General features: G+C 33.4%; 1 pseudogene; it reads right to left on the minus strand.

The window, feature by feature from the left end:
* Positions 1-4523: 4523 nt before the first annotated feature.
* Positions 4524-19288, minus strand: LOC111908002 (choline monooxygenase, chloroplastic-like; annotated as a pseudogene).
* Between the last annotated feature and the right edge of the window lie 343 nt (positions 19289-19631).

A 19631-nucleotide genomic window follows, 5' to 3' on the forward strand; every position in this document is an offset into this window, starting at 1 on the left:
CTGTTGTTGGGGAGATTCCTCCTGAATCATCAAAACAGGACACCGAGTGTTCTGAGGACACAAAGGAGCCTTTAAAGAAAGGTAGATTTTCATTTTCTATTAAGTAGTTAACTTTCAATTCTTTTTTGTTTGGAAACACCTAATTTATTTTTCATATGGTTTAAACCAGGGGATTGCGTGAAGTATGTTGGTCCTTTTGTACTTGCGGATGAAGATAACATGTTATTGTCTTCTTCTTCTTCGATTATTTCTCTCCCAATTAGTTGCTGCAATTACTTTATTTGATATTGCTTGTTGTGTAAAGTCTATTGAATACCTTAAAATCACCTCAAGTATTGAAATTTGAAACCCTAGTTGCTGTAATTATTTTATGTTCAATTAGTAGTTGAATGCATCACATGATAAAATTAGGGTCGATAGCAACATCTGTTGGTCCCACAATGCATATACCGTTATTTCATGCAGGTTGGTTGGTAAGTTGTATGAAATAATAATAAAATTTAAAAAAACAACTATTGATAAATGTGTGTATATCAAGATTCCAATAGTTTCATGTACTAAAATCTTTCTTTCTTTCTTGATATGCTTTTGGTTTTACTTGTTTATGATTGTGAATGTGGTTATAAAACTTATCCTATATAAATAGAGTTATTGGTGTTAATCTATTTCTGGTAATATTATTTTCTTTTTCAGACCTTTAGGCACTGGTCAACGTGGGGAGATTTATGAGATTAGTGGGGAAAGAGTTGCAGTTATCCTTGATAGCACAGAAGACAATGATCAATCTGCAAAACCATCAATATATTGGCTTCTTGGTAATTTTATTTTTGTATATCTAACAACATTATTGAATGTTGTAATGAAGATGAAGATGGAAATGTAAATGTTGTTGTTTATATGCAGCTAAGCATGTTGAGCGTGATTTTGATACTGAAGCTGAAGACCGTTATATTGCAATGCATGCATTATCCAAGGTTGCATACATGCTTCTTTCTTTAGTTCAGACTATGTTCATTATGACATATAAATGAAATGTAAAACAAGTATTTTGTTTGTTTGTTAATTATCTTATTATGATTGCAGGTGTTGAAGCCTGTGCAAACTTTTATTGTGTATTTCTCAGACTCATCTTTATGGTTGTCAAGAGCTGTTTCTAAGTCAAACTAAAAAGAATTTGTGAATAGACTTTAGGAAAGTTTTGACCAGATATCGAGGCCCGTTGTTTTGACATGTTGGCAAAATAAAGTTGCTACCGGATCAAAAGAGAAAGAGAAATTTGTAGGTTTACTTACTGTTTTTTTTTCTGTTCTCATGTTTCTTATATCTTTCGTACTAAAAAGATTTGGTAACGCTTTTGTTTTGTTAGCAGACTATGATCCTTCCAAATTTAGGTCGCCTTGCACAGCTAGTAATTCTTTGATTTTTTTTTTCAGAATACTCTGTGTTATCACTTATTCTATTCAAAATAGATTATATTCTATGCAAAATATGCAATATCATTTCATTTTTGGGACCAAAAGATGCAACGTTTCAACAAAAACTTGTTTAACCATCTGAAAAGTATAGTTATTGTGTTGTAGCTGTCTTCTTCAACCATTTTTGAAGAATTTTAGTATTCTTTCTTCGTCAAAACAGAGTAGTATACAAATACAGATATGTGCATACATGTGAATTTTAGTACATGCATATACATATATAGATATGTGAAAACATATACATCCAATAACATTTTGTTTCATGTGTTGTTAGGTTTTCCAAGTTTTTAAACAGTGGAATTACGGAATGGAATCTGGGATTCTGAGTTTTGAAGATAATTGCTACTTGAAGAAGAGCATCTGATGGGTTTCTTTACATAAATCCTTTGGTCTTTTATGTTGGCGTGATGATGAACATCTGAAAAAAGAATTCAAGAACTTGAACAATGTCAATTTTCTTTCTTTTTGGGGATCTTAATCCTGAAGAAAAACAAATCATTCAGGATAAGATTTTTGTCTCACAAGTAACAAAGATAATTTTTGTTATTGAAAAAACAATTCAATAACTTCGGAATCTTGGAATCCCTTTGCTTTCTGAGGTACATCTTACTCTCTTTCTCTCTTATACACACATTGGAATCTCTTTCTCTCTCTCTCTCACACACACACACACTCGGGTTTTACCAGCTGTGACATGTGAAGCAATATACTATGACCCATCAGATAGTAGTTTCAAAGCTTCATTAATAATGTGGGCCCTTCTATATGCACAACGTAACATTTACACCAATAATCCAACTTAGATCATGCACTGGGCATATGAGCTAACTTTGACTAATTCATTTACATGAGCTACCTTAACTGTACACGTAAATTAAAAAGACTTGATAAGCCTTTGTGACCTAATCAGTCTCCGATTTCATCTCTTTTCTCTTAACCATCACACCCTCTAACAGTATATGTTCCTGGGTTCAGAAGTGAAAGAAATTGAGAAGAAAGAGGGGAAGGAAAATCATGCTCCCTCGTTTTTATGAAAGACGTGGCAATAAAAGAAAGGGAGAATGGTGATTATATTCGCTCTAACTTTCCTCCTAAAATGGAGGGATTTGGAGAGAATAAAAAATTGGCTACTGATATTACCAAATTACCCTTAGCCTATTAGTTATATAAACATCAAAAGTAGTTTAGTATATTCATTTGCATCAAAAGTAAATCGGCCCACGCCTTTTTTTTCTTTTACTTTTCCTCATTTTCAAAATGATATTTTCTAAAAAAAATCTCTTTCAACTTAACGCTCCATATTCACACTATAAATGGTTTTTGAAGATCCCCAAAACAAAAAAAAATTGAAAAACAATAATGATTTTCACAGTATATGAAGAACAATTTGGCAGTATAAGAAGAAAAAATTTATATAATCAGAAAGGTTTCAAGTTGTAATTTGTTTTAATTAAAAAAAAGGTTAAACTAAAACTCAAGAAAATACTTCCTTTATATCCTATCATTTTAAGAACCAAAACTAAGAGCATAAAAAATAATTGCATAACAAAATCAAACTCATGTATCTCACCTTTGAAAACATATAACTTAAGAGGTGTTAAACACAAAGCTTCCAAGATAATGAAGGGTATTTATGTCAATCTCTGAGCAGCCTCCTTAGCAAGAACCCTCTCTTTTGCTTTGGTTTTAGCCTGTGATTTTGACCCCATTATCCCATCACCCTCAACTTTTTTCCTTTCATATCTTTTTTTTCTAATATCCAGACAAAACTTAATAAAGAAAAACAAGGAAATAGACAAGTATTTAAATTTTAAGGGCACAAAAAAGTTAAAATTAAACCTGCTGTTTGGTAATGTTTTTAATGCATTTGGCACAAAACCTCTATATAATCCAGCAACACCATCACAAGCAATAATACCTACAAAAAGTAATCCAATTATATAATAGGAAGCTCACAAGTCAAACACGCAAAAGTTGACTGCAACATAAGGGGCTATTCTAATGAGAGAAGGTACAAGTCCTCTATAGAAAGATCAGATTCCTTCGTCTTTTAGCATCCTTACAACAAGCTGAATAAAATTATGGTTTATTTATTTATTAAAAAAAAGTGATATGTTTTTATAAATAAATAAATCATTAATAAGTAGTGAAAATAAGTAACATAAGTTTTTTTGTTTCAGAAAGATTATAAAGATTGTATATTTAAATGGTGGAAGTGAAAAGCCTGCTCGATAAGATAGGTGATATGATTAAGACCATATGTGACAACTATCGGCTTCTTGGCTTCAACTAACTTTCCTTCAGATTCAGCTTGAGCCCTTTTCAGGATTCGTTCCTTTTTTGCTACTTTACCATCTTTAAAATTGTTTAAGTCAAATTCTCCCCCTGTAGAAAAGAAGGTATAAAGAACATTAATAGTGTTGTATTTCCTCTTTGTAATGCTTCTCTACAGTATAAAAAACAATATCTAACAAACTTAGTAAACATTATACTTTAAATCCTTTTTATGTAGACAAGTAAATGTACCTGTCAATCATGCTTCCTGGCTGAACAAAGCTAGATGCATCAGCAACATGTATCCGGACTTTGATACGGGGCGAATTTGGACACCAATCGGGGGGTGAATTGTCTGCATGTTTTAGATGTTAGAGAAGGAGAACGTTGTGAATCTTGCTTCTCTAGAAATTTTATATACTTGGACATACTGAGGGAGGGGGAGGCTACAACTGTATTCAATGACCCCGTAGTCTGTATTTAGAATTTGAAGCTTTGTAGAGTTTTTTTTTTTTTCTAGGTTCATGTTCGGTGTTTGATGTTATTGCCATTTTTTTAATTGGATGCACTTTTGTACATATTGGGATGATTCTTGTATATATAAAATTTTCCACTTATTCATTTATTTATATTGCACTAAAAAACGTAGGCTTTTGAACTACTTAATTCGATCCACATAGTTGACATATCACAACTAATATAGAAACTACATGCCATAACAGAATGTGAATCAAAATGATAAGATTAAAGATTTTTTTAAAAAAATGCATAATATCAGTTGATGAGATCTTGGTGTAAGAGACAGTGAAAATGATGCATAGCCTTCTCTACCATAGGCGTGTATCTACCACTACCATAAGCTGGTGATTCCAAAACTCTTTGGACCGATTCACAGAGCGTGACATCTTCCATCTACAATCATATAAAAAAAACTCTTGTCATCCGATACTCGAATGATGACCAAAAGGTACATACAATATCTACGTACCTGAACTTGTTCACTATCTTTTAAACTGCCTGTTACAAAAGCTTCATCATCCTACACAATAGAAGCTATTATATACCCCATTTATGTGAGAAACAATTTGATTTCAAATTTACCTTAAGAGACGCATCAAGGAAATAATCAAAAGTCACTTTCCATCGCCTGGGTCCCAATGGAAGAACCAGATTTGTGTTCATCCAAGGCCTATACCTAAACACTAAAAGAGGTTAAAAAAAGAGCATCCATGGTTGAAAAAAAGAAACAAGATAAAGTCAAAAAACTTGCCTATTCACCATGAAGTTTGGATAAATGAAAGCATATAGAGATTTTGATCCGATTCTATCAAAGTCTTCCTCACCCTTCACTTCATCTCCATCACATCTCTAGATGTTTACTTTCTCATATACCTACAATTCACAAGATTTAGAGATATATATTTAACTAATACTCAAACATTTTAATTAAAATGTATGTCAAGTGAAACATACATATTTTGGTGGAATATGAATCTAGCTTAAGACCTGACGCAAGATCTTTGTGTGCAAAAGGTACATGATACCCTCCATCCAAGTAATTGTCACAAAAAACCTGAAAACACACCACTTCATGAGGTTGAATTTAAGATAGAATTCAAAAATTAGAAAGATTTGAAAACACAAACCTTCCAATTACATTCGATGGTGAATTCACGTCTACAAAGATAACTTAGTGAAGTATTAACACCATTTGTACTTAGTATATCAGAAGTGCTACCAAGCCACTCCATTCCCACATCATCATGTTCATCAAACTTGTCTTTTTCCAAATCAAGTAGGATTAATGGCCCCCAAATTGCTACCCTCAATGGAACAAGTCCAAATTCCTAAACATCACAAACTAGACACGAAGGCCCAAAAGGTGTAGCAGAAACTCTAGCGAAATGGAAGGAATACAGCAACTCATGTATGGTCCTTGTGCTCGTCTCAATCTGCCAAACTGTCGAACCATGAGCGTGTATTATTCTGAATCAATGGTGGTTCCTAATGGTGCTTCAAGTTGCGACTCCACTACAACGTGTAGCTATTTTGAAGACTCCAAAAATGGGTCGGGTAGTCAAATGGTTAAAGATGATTGTGAATCGAATAGCAACGAATTTGGTTATCCGCCATTTATGACGAATGTTAAACAAGAAGTTGAAGACGATCAGGAAGATTACGACTGGTAATAGCAAGCCCTAATTTGAGAAATACTGAAATAGAAGAGATAAATGGAGAAACCACCGAGATGAAGCAGGTGAAATCACAGCAGAGATGAAGCAGATGAATGGAAATTAGAAGCCTTTTTTCTTGATTGAGATGATGAAGTCTAGAGATGGAGATGAAATCATAACCTTGGATCTATGATTGAGAAGTTGCGCGCACAACAGTGAGAGGAGAATGAAAGATACGTTAAAACGCTTACGGTAAAAAGGGTACGAGCTTTTCTAATTTTTTGGCTTTTTTTCCCGCTTGTAACTAAGGTACGCGCGTTCATAAAAATTATAAAGCGACACCTACAGAGGACGCCCATTTAAGATACAGCGCCCTTCGTGTTTTTAATTTTTTTTCTTATGACACTTATTTAAGGCACGCAATAATGCGTGACCTAAATCCTTAAATTTTCTGAAGAGATGACTCTTTTTTAATGTCACTCTCGTTTGTGTAACCTAAATTAATGAGTGTCGAGGTTTGCGCGTCGTAAAAGGCTGTTTTTCTAGTAGTGACATTCTAAGGTTTACCTAAAGAATTGGTTGTTTGTGGACAGTTGGAAGTATAGTATTGTTTGGAAGAACCATAGTGATATGTTTTAGATTCGGATGATTCTTGGTCAAAATTGATGGTTATATAGGAATATGGAAATGTTTCCATAAAGGGATTTGATGATTAAAATCTACATGTGAGTTGGAAACATTAATGCAAGGAAGATGTTCAAGGAGTGTATCTTGAATTTGAGACTTCATTACCATGGAATTGTCCCAAAGGAACATTTTTTAATATCGTTGGCTAAGTTTCTTTGACTTTGAAGCCTCGACATTACAGAAGATCATTGCATGTAAGGTTGAACTCTAACACATTCTAGTAGTTACAAGAATTTGAAACTGTGAAATAAGCATCATTGGAATAGTGTCCAGTCGATCTGTTCACAAAGGAAAGACCATAGAGAGACATAGTATGCATGTTTATAACATGGCATGACTAATGTTGAATTCAAGTGTTTAGTTGATTATTCGAAACATTATACAATGAATAAATTCTAGTTAATATGGTGATTAAATAATAAGGGTTTTATTTATATTCAATAGTTTGAGACCATAGTTACTTAGGTTATTATTGTGTTTCACTTTTCATGTTTTACCTCCTAAATAATTTGATTACGAAATTCCACAGTCGCTCGTACTTTTGGAAGTAAATAGCGAATTAAGACTTTCATGAATTGAATTGTAGATTGTCTATGGGTATTAGACATTGTAATGGTTGTTACAATGTTCATGAGTACTTAGAAAATGCGGATTTTGAGTGTTGGATAAACCCACGCTCAAAGAATTACTTCATAGATTTTATCACAAGTAATTATGAGCGATAGTATCTTATATTCTTAAAATGGAGATATATGAGTTGTGGTTTATTCAAGAAGTAAAACATGTTGTGCATGATTTGATGAGTAAATACAATCATATAAGTTAAAGTTTATTCGTTCCTTATGCCCTAACAGGAAAAGCGATATCTTTGGGCCCCTCGGTGATTTGGCTTTGACTTATAAGTGCTTAGCACAACCAAGACTAAATAATGTGTTCAATTAGCAATCTGAATTCAGTCGTCACAAATCAGAAATCGGGAAAAAAAACTTGGAGAATGAGATTGATTATAACACATATCTCATGTCTATATGATATCTTATAGAACTGAGGAATATTTGATCACTTATTTTAGCACACGTAACTGACTGCGTTGGAGTTCGAAAACAGCTTTTGGAAGCTACAATTTACCAATCAGTTTGGAAGTTATATGACCAATTATAGTTACAAACTTATCCAAGTGGGAGACTATTTTATTGGGTGTCTAATCCCATAACTATAATTGGTATAAACTTGAATTGATAGTAGCACAGTGCTTTTGGGTTGCCCCCAAACCTAGCAATTGAATAGGATAACTTTTAGAGAGAGAGAATGATTTATTAATTTATTATATGTTTAATAAATTAATAGGATATAAAAATAAATCGTTTGTTAATATATTATGAGAATAATATATTAATTTGAAATAGTATTCTTTTAATTAATAATTATTCATAAATTAATTTGAATTAGTTTTGGGATTAATTGGATTAATTAAAAGTGCGGGGTCTGTTTGGTTACTTATTGAAATTTGAGAAAAAGAGCCCATGCACCTCATTGGATGAGGTGGATGAAAATCACTTGGGAAAGCCCAATGAATTTCTTCCAAGCCCTTTGAAAGAGGGTAATGGGTTGCTTGGTCACCAAGCAAAGGGATTAGGGTTTTCTCCTTAAACCCTAGCTTTAGCACCAAGCAACCTTAGCTACAAAAAGACCCTTAGCCTTAGAATTTTGGCCATGACATTCCTTTAGAGGCTTAGGGAAAAATTTCTACCTCTCTCTCCTCTTTCGCTCTCTCTATCTCTCTCTTTCTTCATGCTCCTTGACTACTAGGGTTTAGGTATGAACCATTAGAGGCACGACACTTGTGGTGCTTGCTTCCAAGAGTCTTTCAAGAAGGAATTCGAGATTGTTTGCAATCACAATATTCAAGGTAAGTTTCTTGTTCTTATGAACTAGTTTTTCATAGGAAATTTTTGTAGGATTATCATTCATAATATGTTGTCTATATGTGAAAGACATAGATCCTATTAGGTTGCATTTGCCCTAATCATTTGAATTGTTCAAATGTTTTCCACTTAGTGCATTGTAGTTGTAACCTTAATAACCTATCAGATTGAAGATCAAAAAGATTCTTTTGGTTTCAATGAATGTTCTTGCAAGTTTAAATCCATCAAAGTTACTTCATTTATGGACTATTGTGAGTATAAAGTTCTTATCTTGCTCTTTAGTTCTTTAAATCTCTTCATTTGTGGATCTTGGCACTTCTGGTCCATTTTATGGGTGATCTTGGAGTTGAGTGGACTCCGAAATCTCTTAATTATTTTGGAATAATTCTTGGACCTAATGGACTATGAAAGTCGTGATTTTTTCCTCCCCTTTTAGCCATGCAAGTTATCTTTGTCATTGATGTTAATTTTGTGCTTTAAAGTTTAGACCTTGAAAGTTTGTGACATTGTTATGGATAAAGTTGAAAACTTTATCCATTCAAACATCATATTGATTCAGATATGAAGGTTGGAGACTTGGAATTAATGGATTAAGTTAAGAAATATGCATTTTTGGTTCCTTTTAAGATTTAAAGAGTAGATCTTAGTTATTTGGACCATCCTAATGGACAAAGTTGAAAATTTTATCCTTTATGAAGCTATTGGGAACTAGATCTGATGATATGATTTTTATGTCTTTAAGGATTAAGCTCTTAAAGAACGAAAAATATTTATGGATGTAACCACGGCGTGGCCAAGGTAGACCTATAACATGGTGGCGCGCTACAACACGTCCATTTTGTCTACACATGACCACAACATGGGGGTCATCTGAGTTGATTTAACTCTTGACTTTGACTGTTGAGTTTTGACCAGTTTGATTTTTGGTCAACATTGGGTAGAATTTAGTATTTTACTAAGGACTTGTTTCGGTTTGGCTTTAGGAAGCTTGGGTTGGCTGTTCTATTGTTGAGGTAGTTGTTGAGCTTCTGTTGAGTAGTTCATGTGAGTCTCTTCACTATATTCGTGGGTCGAAGGCACCAATGCCGGCCTACTCGCTTGTGTTATGTAGGATGCTTACTGTCTTTTTGACTCTTGCATGTATGTTTGTGCTGGAATACACCACAGGGTTGGGCCCACTATGGTATGTTTGGGTTAGAATATACCCTAGGGTTGGGCCCATGGATATGAATTGGGTTAGAATATACCCTAGGGTTGGGCCCAATAATGTGTAATGGGTTGAAATAAACCCGATGGTTGGGCCCACTAATTTGTATGATATACAGTATTTTGGGGAACTCACTAACCTTTGTGTTTACAGTTTGTAGTTTAAATGTTTTCAAGTTTTCTTATATTAAAGGAGGGACATGGCTTGATTGCATCGCATCCATTGGAGGTTTCCACACATTATAACTTTTGACGATACTATGATAAATGTTTTTGAATAAAATGGTTTTATCTAGATCTTTGTAATTGTAATTTGAATAAATGCTTTTATTTTTAAATGAAAATTCTAGTATGAGATTTTGGATGCTGCAGTACTTCATACTAACCATCATACAAGTCATTATAGTTTACATCAAAAAAGAAGTTATATAGGATTGGGATCAAGTCGTGTTTAAAATTTGGTTTTTACAAAATGTGTCATACAAGTTTAATAAATAAAACTTAGTATGGCAACTTCATCGTGCTCTTTCCCTTATCCGTAACACTTGTACCCACAATCATAAAATATCTAAAAATGGTAAGCTTGAAAGCTTAGTGAGTAATAGTTAATATGTATACTATTTGCAAATTATCATTATCATTTAAAATCTTCTTATAAATAGACTTAGTTACTGCTCGTCTGTATAATATATAAACTCATGTATTATCTCCACAATCTTATAGAATAACATCATCACATATTTTTCACCAATAATCTCCTTAAGACATTTTATATCATAATAAGATGTAGCTATCTCTTTAAACTTCATCAAGTATGCCATTCCAATCAACACAAGAGTACCTTATCTAATTGATTTCATACATAATGAAATCCAATCATTTCATGGATTCAGTATTATTATTATTATTATTATTATTATTATTATTATTATTATTATTATCATCATCATCTCACATACTCAATATATTACTCTTCCATACGTTTACATATATATGTCCTTTACATGAACAATTTATATATATTTGCAATCTATTTAAACATTTCAACAATTAATGAATTTAAATTCATAAAGAATCCAATAATCACTCACATTGTTCTTTTATGGCTTACTAGGATGATATTCCAAACTTAGGACTCCTTGATCAGCCCTTTCTGTCAATTGTGTGATCACAATCAACTTATATACATCAATAATTAAGTCGTTTACATGACTTTGTTTTATATATATATATATATATATATATATATATATATATATATATATATATATATATATATATATATATATATATGTATGTATATCATTCATCCAATATTCATAGTAGGTTTATTTCAAATGTTATAACATTATAAACATCATATTTATATCATTCAAGAACTTAATTTGCCAAGTTACACCTTATTTTTTTGAACCCCAAATCTCATAGGTTTATAATCATTGAAGTATGTTATAATTAAACTATTCAACATCAACTATTATCTTAATATCAACATTTAAGCTCAAACCCTCCACTTAGGGTTTCATCAAAACCTTCCAAATCTTACCCTAAATCCGAAATTATAAGATTAGAAGATGAATATCTTACCTTAATCCACTTAATTGAAGCTCCTATCTTTAACTCACCAAGGATCGAAACCCTATAATTTATGTGTGAAATCATACCTTAGGGTGTGTGTGGGTGTTATTTTTTCAAAATGATCTATTTGTAGATTGATATTTTTCATTCTGATACAGATCTCACGTCGTAACATTCTCTTCGTCACGTCATGACGTGTCTATTATGATGCCCTCCTTAGCGACAACTCATACATCCGTCACCAATAATAATAATAATAATAATAACAACAACAACAACAACAACAACAACAACAACAATAATAATAATAATAATAATAATAATAATAATAATAATAATAATAATAATAATAATAATAAGGCATTCTACTTTATTCACGTCGTGGTTATACGTCTTTCACGTTGTGGCATTACAAAATTACATTAATGTTATTGTTCATTTATGTAACTCAATCACCTTCGTAGGTCATGTTGTGACCACAAACTAGTCAAGTCGTGAATTCAAAAAAATACATATAATCCAACACTAGTTTTATAAAACAGTTATTACATGCCACAAGTATGGATTCTGTGTTTTTTGTAGTACGATCCCATTACTACTTTGCACAGCTATCCATATTCATTCCACAGACTGTCCTAAGACTCCAAATTTTGTTTTTTTTCAATAAAAGTAAAATTTTGGTTTATCCGGTTGCCTTATTTTATATTTCCTTGCAATGGTATTTATGAAAGTATTGGTTATATTTCTGATAATAGCAATATTAATTGTGTATTTGATTATTATAATATCACTAGTGGTATTGTCATAATTAACCAAGTGAAAAGAAATCTCATCACCAACTGGACAGATACTTTGTATTGTACAAGTTGCATTGTGTAGTATATGAGAATCTTGTTCAGTGGAAAATTATAACTAATTGATCACATGTTTATGTAAGGCAAGTGAATTACTGATGGATTTAGTTCATATAGATATGGACTATTCAGATCCACCACAAAGGACAATAGCTCTATTCGTCATAATTTACTGATGCTTTAGTAAATATGGTTGTGTTTATGAGATTAAGCATAGTTATGATACTTTGAAAGGATTCAAAGAGTAGCAGAACGAATAAGAAGAATCTATTAGGCAGAAATATAAAAGATTCTCCAATCTTAGAAGAAAGGAAAATGCTTTAGTATCATGTTTTATGAACATCTTAATGATCGTGGATTTATATCACAATTGATCCTCAAAGAACATCTGAGTGCAATTGTATGACTAAGAAGAGGAATCAAATTTAGTTGGAAATAGTTCACTTAAGAGATGAGTCATACTTCATTCCATATCAAGTTGTAGAGCCATGCTTTAGTAACTACAAATCATACCTTGAAACTCCTTTCAAGCTAAGAAGATTGAAAACATCTCGAAATATGTGGAGTAAAAATGTTTTCTTACTCTTGTGCACATATAGAATTGGAGTTGTGATGTTCTCGTTAATCAAGAAATAAAAGGTAAACTGAAACATATTCTATGAAGTGTTTTCTTGTCGGGAATCCACACGAACTTTTGAATATTTGTTTTATCTCATCAACAATTGTTCCTCGAGAGAAAACTCATATGTCTAGAAGTCAATGGGAGTCGTATTGATCTTGAGTGTTTCAAGAGTCAACCGACAATAAACCTTTTAGTTATCACTAGCATATCGTGTTTGGTTGATATTATTCTTATTTTTTAGCACTTCTAGTTGAGTTGGCAATTTTTATGAGTTTTGTGTCTTCATTTAACTACCAAAGCAAAAGTGTATTGGTCAGTGAAAGTACATTGACCAATATAGGTGAGCTGCTAACAACATGGAAGCATTGGTAGGCCCTTGTGCTACTAGAGGGCAAGAAATTTAGAAATAGTAAAGTTCAGTTCATAAACGAAAGCTAAATTTGAATTTGGTTTTGTCCTAAACTTGTCTTATGATTGTAGGTTAGAAATGATTGATGCACATGGGTGGGAGCGTATGCACCTAGGTGGGAAAGTTTTCACTCTAATTCATGAGAATAATTGTGAGGAAATACTTTTGCTGATAGATTTAAAGATATAATAAAGATCAATATGGATATTGGTTGTGTTAATTGTTTTCTCAAATTCATGATATGATTATGACATCCCTCTTCATATTTTGAATTGTGAGGAATGGAAAGGAATTGTTTGAACTTTCAAGACATATATCTACATGTTCTGAAAGGGTTTAAACACACATATGCTATCCAATGAAGGAGCATAAGCTTAAGAAGTGTAGTCGAAGACTTATCGAAGCATCGCGTAACAAAAATCTATACTTCAATAAAAAAGTCAAGAGTACTGATTTCTAGAATTCCAGTTGATTTTTGGGTACATGTCAAAGCTTGTGGGAGCATAATTGTTATGCTAGTATTGCATTTTGACAACACTATTCTTAGGGAACAAAGTTTCCAATTTATAAATATTGGGAATTGTTTTGCTATAGTAGACTTAAGGGAGAGGAAACTCATACTTTTTTTCGAAATTATTCAGCATAGGAAATTCAATATATTAATACACTATAGAAAGAGACTGAATAGATATCAAATCCTTATATGAGACATAATGAATCAAGTCCAATATGCTTCATAAATAGGATCGATTACATATTCTATAATATTCACTTATTATGATTTTTCAAATGCTCAGAGCATTTTGAAGAAAAGGACTAGAATTTTGTGTGATTAAAGTTGTTAAATAACTGTCACGAATATTGTAAGGTTATACCAAAAGACTGGTAACTTGTGGACAGTTAGAAGTATGACATTAATTTGGATGGACCATAGTGACATGACTCCAGATTAAGATGGTTCTTGATCCAAAATGATGGTCATATGGAAATATGGAGATGTTTCCACAGTGGGAGATACTTGAAATATCTACATGTGAGTTGGAAACTTTAATGCAAAGAGAAGTATTCAAGGAGTGTACCTTGAATCAGACATTGCCATGGAATTGTTTCTAGTAACAAAGTTCCAATGGGACATAATGTAATATCAAAGGATCAGTCTTTGAGACTTTAGAATCTTGATATCACGGGAGAATAATGCATGTTAATTTGGAATTCCATCACATCTTGGATAGTGATAAGAATTTGGAATTGTGAAATGAGCATCATTGGAATAATGTCGAGTTGATTTGTTCACAAAAGAAGGTCCGTAGAGAGGCATGGTATGCATGTTCATAACATGGCATGACTTATGTTTAGTTCAAGTGGTTAGTTGATTACTCAAAACATTATACAATGAATAAATTCGTAATTATTATGGTGATTAAATGGTAGAGATTATTTATATTCAATAGGTTTTAGACCATAGTTAATTAGTTTACTATTGTGTTTTACTTTTCATGTTCTACTTCCAGAATAATTTGATTATTCGGAAGTAATTAGTGAATGAAGACTATCATGAATTGGATTTTAGGTTGTCTAAGGAGTTTAGAGATAGCAATTGTGTTGCTACAACATTCATGAGTACTTAAAAAATGGAGATTTGTGTATTGGATAAACCCACGCTTAGAGAATTACTTCATGGATTATATCACGAGTAATTATGATATAATAATATCTTATATTCCTAAAATGGAGATATATGAGTTGTAATTTACAAGTCGGTTCTACATTGGTATTGCAAAAATGCATCAGTAACTTGATGTTATAAAACGTAATGCCATGAATAATTTGGTGAGTAAAATAAACAAGCATATGAGTCAAAGTTTATTCGTTTCTTTTTCCCTAACAAGAAAAGCGATATCTTTGGGCCCTTCGGTGATTTGGTGCTAACTTATAGTGCTAGGCATAGCCATGACTAAATTGATGTGTTCAATTAGAAGTCTTATGACATCATCACAAATCAGGAAATCAGGAAACGGAATTTTAAACAATGAGATTGATTCAAATCCATGTCTCATATCCATATGGTATCTTATACAACGAAGGAATATATGATCACTTATCTAAGGACCAACATTTGATCATATCAAAGTGTAACAACCCGAAGTTATCCATCGTCGAAACCCTTGTTGTCCGTAAGACCCGTTTTTAGAAATTCGCTTCGGTTTCGTTTTTGGGCTAATTTATTCAAACTCACATGATTATTATAATCTAATGAGTGTCCAAACCTCTTTGGAGCTCATGAAATTGTCCCAAATTATTGATTTGAAAACTTTTAGAACCGTTCCCGCCGGATTACGACAACTTAATCGGGTGCGACCAAAAACCCCGTTTAAGGTCGGTATCGGGTAGAATTCCACTGTGTCCAAATCCCGAACACTATTTAAAGTGTTCTAAGCTTCCATTTCAAGCTTTTGCTTCATCTCACAACTCTCTCTCTCTAACCTCTCTCCTCAACCAAAAGAACTAGGTCCAAAACACCAATTTAAGGCTTCAAATCTTCAAGGTAACTTCCCTAACTTGTTATACAACCCCTCTAGCTTTCAAATTCGAGTTTAAACCATGGATTAGGACCATTATCATGAGTTTACGGCCCTAGAACAGTCCTAGGCCGTAAACTCATATAAATGGGGTTTTTGAGCAATTTAACCCCTCCAAACCAACATTGGGACTTAGATACGACCTTATGGCTTACGAATCCGGACTTAGAACACCCTAAACATGAGTTTTGAGGAGAAAATAAGAGTTTACGGCCAAGGAATATGCTTGGGCTGTAAACCCCTCAAACATGGGGAGTAAACTCATTTAAACATGTTTAAAAGCCATATAACTCCACCAATAGCCTTGGAATAAATCCTAGAATCATCTAAAAATAGTTTGGGGACCTTAAACATGATGAAATCATCCCATTTAGGAGTTTACGTCCATAGCTTCCCAAGAAATAGTTCCAGGGACGTAAACTCATAATATCATATTAAATGGTGCCCTAAATTCATACCAAGGCTTGTAAAAATTATTCGAATCACATATGATTAATCTAAGGCCATTAAATCATCAATCTAAGGGGGTATAGGAGCTTATGGCTGTAAACTCCATGTTTAGGGCCGTAAACTCCCTTTTGTGGTGTTATTGGTGATTTAATTCCTTCCAAAGCCTTAGATAAATTCATCCCAATCATCCCTCAAGTGTTATTGACCATTTTAGCACCATAAAGCACCCAAACATGAGTTCACAGCCGTGAACTCATGTGTGTATGGTATAAGAGGCTGAAAACTCCATAAGGAGTTTACTCTTGAAGAGTAAACTTAATTTCCAAGTCCCATACATCAATACACGTCCGTAGATGTCACCCGGGTCACTCCAAACACTCGTTTTGAAGTGTTTTCGCTCATTGGAGTGTAATATCATATCTAATTAGTAATTTAAAATCTAATTAGATATATTTGTATACCATTTCATATTACATAGGAACCTCGCGTGTTATCAAGCCTCGAATCGACACTTAGCGTCCGAACCGACACGTTTTCTCGTCTGGTGAGTTCATACCCCTACCCTTTTTCAATGGTTTTTAAATGTTTTCAGGGGGGAATACAAGCAAAAGTACTATTATGTTTCATTATTCATTTAAATGGTTTCATAATTTGCACACTTTTAAGAATTGAAAACCTTCTAACAAGCTGTTTTAACTTGGAGAGTTGTTTGTTCAAACGATTTCAATTCTTATTATATACTGTTATGTTTCACAATTGATTGTTCTCACTTATATTGATAGAGATCATAAAACATTGTAATGTCTGTAATAAAACACCTAGGCTCGAGTGTAAAGGACAGACACCATTAGAAACCATAAAACATTTGTAATGTCCTTAATAAAACACCTAGGCTCGAGTGTAAAGGACAGGCACCATTAGAACTTAGTTAGTCATAGATACTACTTCCCTAGGCACGAGAAGTAAAGAGTAATCTTAAAGATTGGAGACACATCCTCTGTAACACTTCCTTGGCACGAGAGAGTGGAGGACTATCCCTGTAACCAGAATCTCCAGGAGGGAGAAAGTGACTTGAGTGTATAGATCTATACGGGACTGACAATCTCGCACCTGGCTGCTAGCTACAGCCGAACCGAAAGGTTCAAGGGTGACGAAAGTCATAAAAAGGATACTGGCCCTGGCCCAAGTCATATCTAGTCTGAAGTATGGTTAAGGACTCGCAATCAAGATTATGAACACTTCACACTTAATTATTAGTTTTATGTATGTAACAAAACTAATGTACATTTAAGGATAATCAAACTTTCAGGAGAATTCATACACACACATTCAGGAAAATATGGGATTTTCCTGGGGATAACATTGAACATAATCAGAATTGGTAACAGTTCACACACACACATGTAGGAAAATATAGGATTTTCCTGGGTAACAATAATACGTAACCAGAAACGAGTAACAATTTAGATATCAAACTTTACAATTCACAAGAACAATCATGTTTTCAGTGTACATCTTTTACATTACATTTTGGATTTGGTAACCAACTTTTAAGAAAAGTTGGGATTTTCTTGGATAACCACTTTTACAGGAAACCAAAGGAACTCGTACATTTTCAGAAAAATTAACCGCTTATGAACTCACCAGCTTTATGCTAATTTTCAAACCGCTTGTATTCTCAGGTCCGCATTAGACAGGTACCCGACGATCTCTTTGGGCGAAGACGGAGAGCTTAGAAGACTCGTCTCATTTTGTTCATATATACTATGTATCACATGTATAACTTTACTTTTGAAACAAATATAAACTTTTCTATATGTAATGTAATGGTTGTTTTACATTACTTACTATGTGCATTGGATTTGATACTCAACGTGGAGTCAACCCCGGAAATGTTTCCGCCTTCGGTTTTCGAGGTATGACACAGAGTTCGGCATTTGCTTTGGAAAGCAAACTTTTCTGTTTGATTTAGTATTTATACATGTAATTTAGTTTTAGACTTATTTGTATTCTATTGGATTAGGTGTCTAAGCCAACAACTAAATTAGTATAATCTTGAATTATTAGCAAATTCCTTTTGGGTTGCCCTCAAACCTAGTAATTGACCCAAATGCTTTTTGGAGAGAGAGATTGATTTATTAACTTATTATATGATTAATAAATTAATTAGAAATAAAAATAAATGATTTATTAATGTAAAATAAGAATAATATATTAATTAGAATTTGTATTGTTTAATTAAGAATTAAATGAAAAATTAATTAGAACTAAATTTAGGATTAATTAAAAGTAGAGGGACAATAGGTGACAATGTTCAAAAGTTGAGCATTGACCAAGTCTAGAACCTCCCATAAAGGGAAAGTTTCTAGAGGTATTCTTGGGCTTTAAGGAATATGAGAATGCCTTAGTGAAACTAATAATAACATAATTGGAGTAATATAGTTCAATACATATCGATGGAAGGCAAACAGGCAACAAGTTGCGTTGCTAGACCTTTCTAGATGGCAAAACTAATTCTTTTGAAAACAACATCTATGGATCTAGGAGATATGACATTAGAATTCATGACCCGTTGGACTCTGTTGAGGAGCTCCATCGCCAACGGTGCGAGAAAACAAAATGTATCAAATGCAAAAGGTACAAACGCATATTGATTTTCTATACTTGCATTCTCGTGCTTGGCCACTTTGCTCGCGGCGGCTTTCAAAGCGGCATGCCCTGTTGTGAAACCCCCACTCCTCAAATCGATGATAGGAGAGACCCTAATAAGATCCACACACGCGTGCTTCCCTCCTACCCATCCATAGACCAAAATGTCAACCGGTCTAAGTGTGGATCTTCCATCCTGCGGGTCCGTCAAAAAGTTCACTGGTGCTTCTTTCTTCGCAAAAATACCAGCACGCTGACAAGCATCAAAGAGAACATCCCTAACCACATCATTTCTGTACTTGAAACCAGATAGGTCTCTACAATGAACCGCGTGTTCCCCAAAGGTATCCAAACATGCCTTGCGGCAAATTGGGCATATCTCCTCATTAGGGAATAAAGGAATCATGAGGCAGTAAAAAAGGATAGTCTAATACTCCACATGAGACATATGTTGGCCATGGCCATCAATAGGAATAGTTAGTAGAAAGTCCTAAGAATGAGGTTCCCGAAGACACTCTAAAATTGCTTTCTATCTAACAGTGATGTCGAATTCAACTTCCATATCTTTGATGATTTTGCTAAAAAGGGCACACGCTGATGCTTTTTGGGATTTAGGAGGGGTGGTTTCCTTATTAGTGAAACTACTACAGTCGAATCCCGTAATGCCTTAGGGAGGAAGCAATGGGAAATGGTTGTCTTAAAGGAAACTTGTGTTATCTACAACCTTCCTAACACCTATATAAACCCCT

Source organism: Lactuca sativa, chromosome 5, assembly GCF_002870075.4.
Source record: "Lactuca sativa cultivar Salinas chromosome 5, Lsat_Salinas_v11, whole genome shotgun sequence".
NCBI classification, from domain to species: Eukaryota; Viridiplantae; Streptophyta; class Magnoliopsida; order Asterales; family Asteraceae; genus Lactuca; species Lactuca sativa.